Genomic DNA, 6000 nt, shown 5'->3' with positions numbered 1-6000 from the left:
TTAACACAGGGCTTCCCTGGTGGCGCAGTGGTTGAGAGTCCGCCTGCCGATGCAGGGGACACGGGTTCGTGCCCCGGTCCGGGAAGATTCCACATGCCGCGGAGTGGCTAGGCCCGTGAGCCATGGCCGCTGACCCTGCGCGTCCGGAGCCTGTGCTCCACAACGGGAGAGGCCACAACAGTGAGAGGCCCGCGTACCGCACAAATAAATAAATAAATAAAAATAAATTAATTAATTAACACAGTCATTAATACAGTTTCTATTTCTAGTCTTCTCTTCCTTTTTTCTTTTTTTTTTTAGTGTTTAACTCAACTTTGAAATGGGTAATGCATTCACATGATTCAATGCTTTATTTTTATTTACTTATTTTTTTAACGCTTTAAAATATCCAAAAAGGCAGGCACCTCTTCCCACCAGCTTCTTAGTTCTTTCCATTGACAACCAAATTCATGAGTGTCTTCTTTTTTTTAATGAACTTATTTATTTATTTATTGCTGCGTTGGTTCTTTTTTTTTCAACATATTTATTGGAGTATAATTGCTTTACAATGGTGAGTTAGTTTCTGCTGTATAACAAAGTGAATCAACTATACGTATACATATATCCCCATATCTCCTCCCTCTTGCGTCTCCCTCCCACCCTCCCTATCCCACCCCTCTAGGTGGTCACAAAGCACCGAGCTGATCTCCCTGTGCTGTGCGGCTGCTTCACACTAGCTATCTATTTTACATTTGGTAGTATATATATATGTCCATGCCACTCTCTCACTTCATCCCAGCTTACCCTTCGTTGCTGCACGCAGGCTTTCTCTAGTTGCGGCGACTGGGGGCTACTCTTCACTGCGGTGCGTGGGCTTCTCATTGCATTGGCTTCTCTTGTTGCAGGGCATGGGCTCTAGGCACACGGGCTTCAGCAGTTGTGGCTCTCGGGCTCTAGAGCGCAGGCTCAGTAGCTGTGGCGCACGGGCTTAGCTGCTCCGTGGCATGTGGGATCTTCCCCGACCAGGGATCAAACCTGTGTCCCCTGCGTTGGCAGGTGGATTCTTAACCACTGTGCCACCTGGGAAGTCCCTCATGAGCTTCTTGTGTGTCCTTCCAGAGATACTTTATGCGTATACGAGCAAAAAAAAATACATACGTTCTCCTTTTTTTACACAAATGGGGGCATTCAATACACATAATTCTTATTTTTGTTTTTTTTTAAACCTAACAATATATTTGGGAAATAATTCTATAATAAGCATATAAAATGTTTCCTCCTTTTTCGAACTGCATTTTTATTCCAGTCTCCTATTGACTGGAGATGTACTGCTAGCAATCGTAAACATTGCAGAAATGATTTGTTTTCGTACACTGAACTGTGAGACATCTGCAGGATAAATTCTTAGAACTGGAATAATTGGTTCAAAAGGTACGTACATAGAAAATTTCAATCTATATCATGAGAAGCAGAATAGCATTGCAGTTAAGGGCTAAGAGCTCTAGATTGCTTTAATTCCAGCTTCATCGCTGACTAGTTTTACAGCCTTGGGCAAGTCCTTGTGTCTGTTTCCTCATCTGTAAAATGGAGATGTTGATAATAATAGCACCTACCTTAATAAGGATTAAATAAAATAGTACATGTTATACAGAGTAAATGCTCAATAAAGTTATTATTATTTTGCCAAATTGTTAAAGAGATTGATTAGAATCAGGAGTACCAATTCTTTATCTTTAAGGTAGAGGGAAAGGAAGTGATAAAGTGGAAATTAAGAGATATACAACTTAATGGTCTCAGATTCCTTAAGTAAAAGGAAAGATTATCTCCCGAGCATGAAAGGAAAGGGGTTGAGAATGGGGTTTGAAATTCAGAGGAGTAATTGAAATGGAAGAAAGGGTGACAATCTTTGGATTTGAGGTGACGGAATTGTAAGGCTGGGATGTTGGATGATCATCCCCTAAGGACTATAACGTCATGCACGATGACGGCAAGAAGAGAGAAAAGTTGTAAGCTTCGTGCCCAAAATCTTAAAATGAATCTTCAATGAAAATGAGCAACATGAGGTCAGTAAGGAATTGCAATAACAAAGGTTAGAAACTTCAAAGGAGCAAGAATTCAAAGGTGGAGGAGTGGTAGTCTGGAGGCTGTGGGGAATGAAGAGAATGTCAATTCCATTGCCTTACCAGGACATCAGGTGTCTTCATTCAAAAGGACAGCGGAGGTATCAACTCACACCTGTTAGAATGGCTGTTATCAAAAAGAAAACAAATAACAAATGTTAGTGGAGAAAAGGAAACCCTTGTGAACTGTTAGTGGGAATGTAAACCAGTGCAGCCACTATGGAAAACAGTATGGAGGTTCCTCAAAAAATTAAATATAGAACTATCATATGTAATTTCACTCCTGGGAATTTATCTGAAGAAAACAAAAGCACTAATTAGAAAAGATATATGCACCCCTATGTTCACTGCAGCATTATTTACAATAGCCAAGATATGAAAGCAACCTAAGTGCCCATCAATAGATGAATGGACAAAGAAGATGTGGTATATATATATACAAGGAATACTACTCAGCCATGAAAAAAGAATAAAATCTTGCCATTTGCAACAAAATGGATGGACCAAGTGGGTATTATGCCAAGGGAAATAATCAGACAGAGAAAGACAAATATGGTACTACACCACTTATACGTGTGCCTAAAAAATGAAACAAATGAACAAACATAACAAAACAGAAACAGTCATAGATACAGAGAACAAACAGGTGGTTGCCAGAGGGGAGGGAGATAGGAGGAGGAAAGAAATAGATGGGGGAGATTAAGAGGTATAAACTTCCAGTTGCAAAATACATGAGTCACAGGTATGAAATGTACAGTGGGGGGAATTTAGGCAATAATTTTGTAATATCTTTGTATGGTGATAGACTTACCATGGTGATCATTTTGAAATGTCTAGAAATATCCAATCACTATATTGTGTAACAGGAACTAACATAGTGTTGTAGATCAATTATACTTCAAAACAAACAAACTCATAGAAAAAGAGATCAAATTTGAGGTTACCAGAGGAAAGGGTAGAAGGAGGGGGAATTAGATGAAGGTAGTTAAAAAGTACAACTTCCAGTTATAAGATAAATAAATATTGGGTTGCAGACTTTCCTGGTGGCACGGTGGTTAAGAATCCACCTGAAGCCAAGGAGAAACTAAGCCCGGGCGCCACTACTGAGCCTGCGCTCTAGAGCCCACGAGCCATAACTACTGAGCCCGTGTGCCACAACTACTGAAGCCCAGGTGCCTAGAGCCTGTGCTCCGCAACAAGAGAAGCCACCGCAATGACAAGCCCACGCACCACACCAAAGAGTAGCCCACGCTCACCGCAATTAGAGAAGGCCCACGCACAGAAATGAAGACCCAACACAGCCAAAAGTAAAAAATAAATAAATAAATTTATTATTTTTTTAAAAGTGCTTGATGAGGACTTATAGACCAAAAACAAGAATCCACCTGTCAATGCAGGGGACATGGGTTTGATCCCTGGTCAGGGAAGATCCCACATGCCGCAGAGCAACTAAGCCCGTGTGCCGCAACTACTAAGCCTGCGCTCTAGAGCCCGCGAGCCACAGCTACTGAGTCCTCGTGCCACAACTACCGAAGCCTGTGCGCTAGAGCCCGTGCTCTGCAACAAGAGAAGCCACTGCAATGAGAAGCCCACGCACTGCATCGAAGAGTAGCCCCCACTCGCTGCAACTAGAGAAAGCCCGCACACAGCAACGAAGACCCAATGCAGCCAAAAATAAATATAAATAAATAAATATTGGGTTGGCCAAAAAATTTCATTCAGGTTTTTCTGTAAGCTGTTACGGAAAAATCCAAACGAACTTTTTGGCCAAGCCAATATTAGGATGTAATGTACAACATGACACATATAATTAACACTGCTGTAAGTTATATATAAAAGTTGTTTAAAAAAAGAAAGTTGTTAAGAGAGTAAATCCTAAGAGTTCTCATCACAAGGAAAACATTTTTTTTTTCTGTTTCTTTAATTTGTATCTACATGAGGTGATGGATGTTCACTAAACTTATTGTGGTAATCATTTCATGACATATGAAGCCAAACCGGTATGCTGTACACCTTAAACTTATACAGTACTGTATGTCAATTATATCTCAATAAAATTGGAAGAAAACAAAAGGACATATGGGGGAAAGGCTGTCCGAAGAAGAGGCCAGTTTAGGTAAGGCAGGAGGTAGAGAGAACATTCTATAGCCAGATAAGGAAAATAAGGAAGTATGCTTGGACTTCCCTGGTGGTTCAGCGGCTAAGACTTCGTGCTCCCAGTGCAGGGGGCCCGGGTTCGATCCCTGGTCAGGGTACTAGATCCTACATTATGCTTGGACTTCCCTGGTGATCCAGTGGCTAAGACTCCGCACTCCCAGTGCAGGGGGCCTGGGTTCGATCCCTGGTCAGGGTACTAGATCCTACATGCTGCAACTAAGAGTGCACACGCTGCAACTAAAGATCCCGCATGCTGCAATGAAGATCCCTCATGCTGCAACTAAGACCCAGCGCAGCCAAATAAATAAATAAATATTTTTAAAAATATCATCTATTTGTTAAAAAAAGGAAGTATGCTTGTTCTAGAAACAGAGAATACCAGAGGGGTCAGGGGAAAGGTTTTGGAGAGAAGGAGAAAAGCAATTGGATGGCTGGAGCAGAAGAATAACAAAGAAAGATGGGGATGGGAATAAGTGAGGATACAGGGAACCTTGAGTCAATGGTGAAGTCACTGTTGTGAGAAGCTGATGCAAGCTATGGATCCTCTCTCCAGAAAAAAATATATTTATACATACATGCAAATGTTGCATGCAATCTCAGGTAGGTCATAAACTCCATGAACACCCAACTTTTTAATTTTTTAAAAATATTTATTTATTTTGGCTGTGCCGGGTCTTAGTTGCAGCACGTGAGATCTTTGTTACAGCATGTTTTTTAGTGGCGGTATGTGGACTTCTTAGCTGCGGCATGCAGACTCTTAGTTGCGGCATGCATGTGGGATCTAGTTACGCCACCAGGGTTCGACCAGGGATTGAATTCCGCACTGGGAGTGCACAGTCTTACCCACTGGACCACCAGGGGAGTGCCCCCAACTTTTTAAAGTAAATTTTTTTCTTCATGTGTACTTTATATTTTTTAATTTTTATTTTATATTGGGGTATAGTTGATTTACAACGTTGTTTTTAAAGTAAGTCTGGTTTCTTTACTCGATATTATGTTTGGGTGGTTCATCCATGTTGGTGCATGGAGTTGCAGTTCATTCATTCTCATGTCTGTATCATATCCCACTGTATGATGTATGACAATTTATCCATTCTACAATCCATAAATATCTGGGTTTGGGACTATTACAAATAGTGCTGCTGTAAGCACTCCTGCACATGCCTTTTGGCGAACATATGTACACATTCTGTAGGTTATACACCTAAGAATAGAGTTCCCAGGTCATAGGCTCAGCTCTAGTAGATAATGGGTCTTATGTTTTGACAAGGAACAAGGAAAACAGGGATGCAGGGGAAGTAGAATTCATCCAAGCTTTCAGCCTGAATTCTAGTATAAAGTTATACAAGATGTTTTGCACTGATCATTTATCAATACTGAGAATGAAATAAAACCACAACAATCAAAGACTGGATGAATAAACCCAAGGGGAGATTCACTGAAAAGATTAATAAAACTTCTGACAAGTCAAGAAAAAAATAGAAAACGTAAAATTTTAAGAAATATTAATTGCCAGAACGGACTCAGGAAGACTCAGAAGAGTTGAGGAGACTAATAATTATTGAAAAAACTGGAAAATTACGTTAGAGGATTATCTCTCCAAAAAAAGCACTAGGACCTGACACTTCTCATGGTCACCTTTCTTTAGTGCTTCAAAGAATAGATAATTCCCATGCTATTTAATCTGCTTTAGGACATAGAAAAAGATGGAAAGTTTCTCCAATAACTTTAAATAACTAGCAAA

The 6000-nt window shown here is 40.5% G+C and overlaps 1 protein-coding gene across 2 annotated transcripts in view; it reads right to left on the bottom strand.

The window, feature by feature from the left end:
- The window catches only part of WBP1L (WW domain binding protein 1 like), a 110662-nt gene that overhangs the window by 22064 nt on the left and 82598 nt on the right, over nucleotides 1-6000 (bottom strand). For both annotated transcript variants that reach the window (XR_003677542.2, XR_008616166.1), the window contains 2 exons: nucleotides 2163-2226; nucleotides 784-1592 (listed from right to left, as the gene is read on the bottom strand). The gene's annotated coding sequence lies outside the window, so the exon portion shown is untranslated. The remainder of the gene's footprint in view (nucleotides 1-783; nucleotides 1593-2162; nucleotides 2227-6000) is intronic.

The sequence above is a fragment of the Physeter macrocephalus genome, chromosome 20, assembly GCF_002837175.3.
Source record: "Physeter macrocephalus isolate SW-GA chromosome 20, ASM283717v5, whole genome shotgun sequence".
NCBI classification, from domain to species: domain Eukaryota; kingdom Metazoa; phylum Chordata; class Mammalia; order Artiodactyla; family Physeteridae; genus Physeter; species Physeter macrocephalus.
The sequence above is the reverse complement of the archived record's forward strand: the minus strand, read 5'-3'. Positions and strand labels throughout refer to the sequence as shown.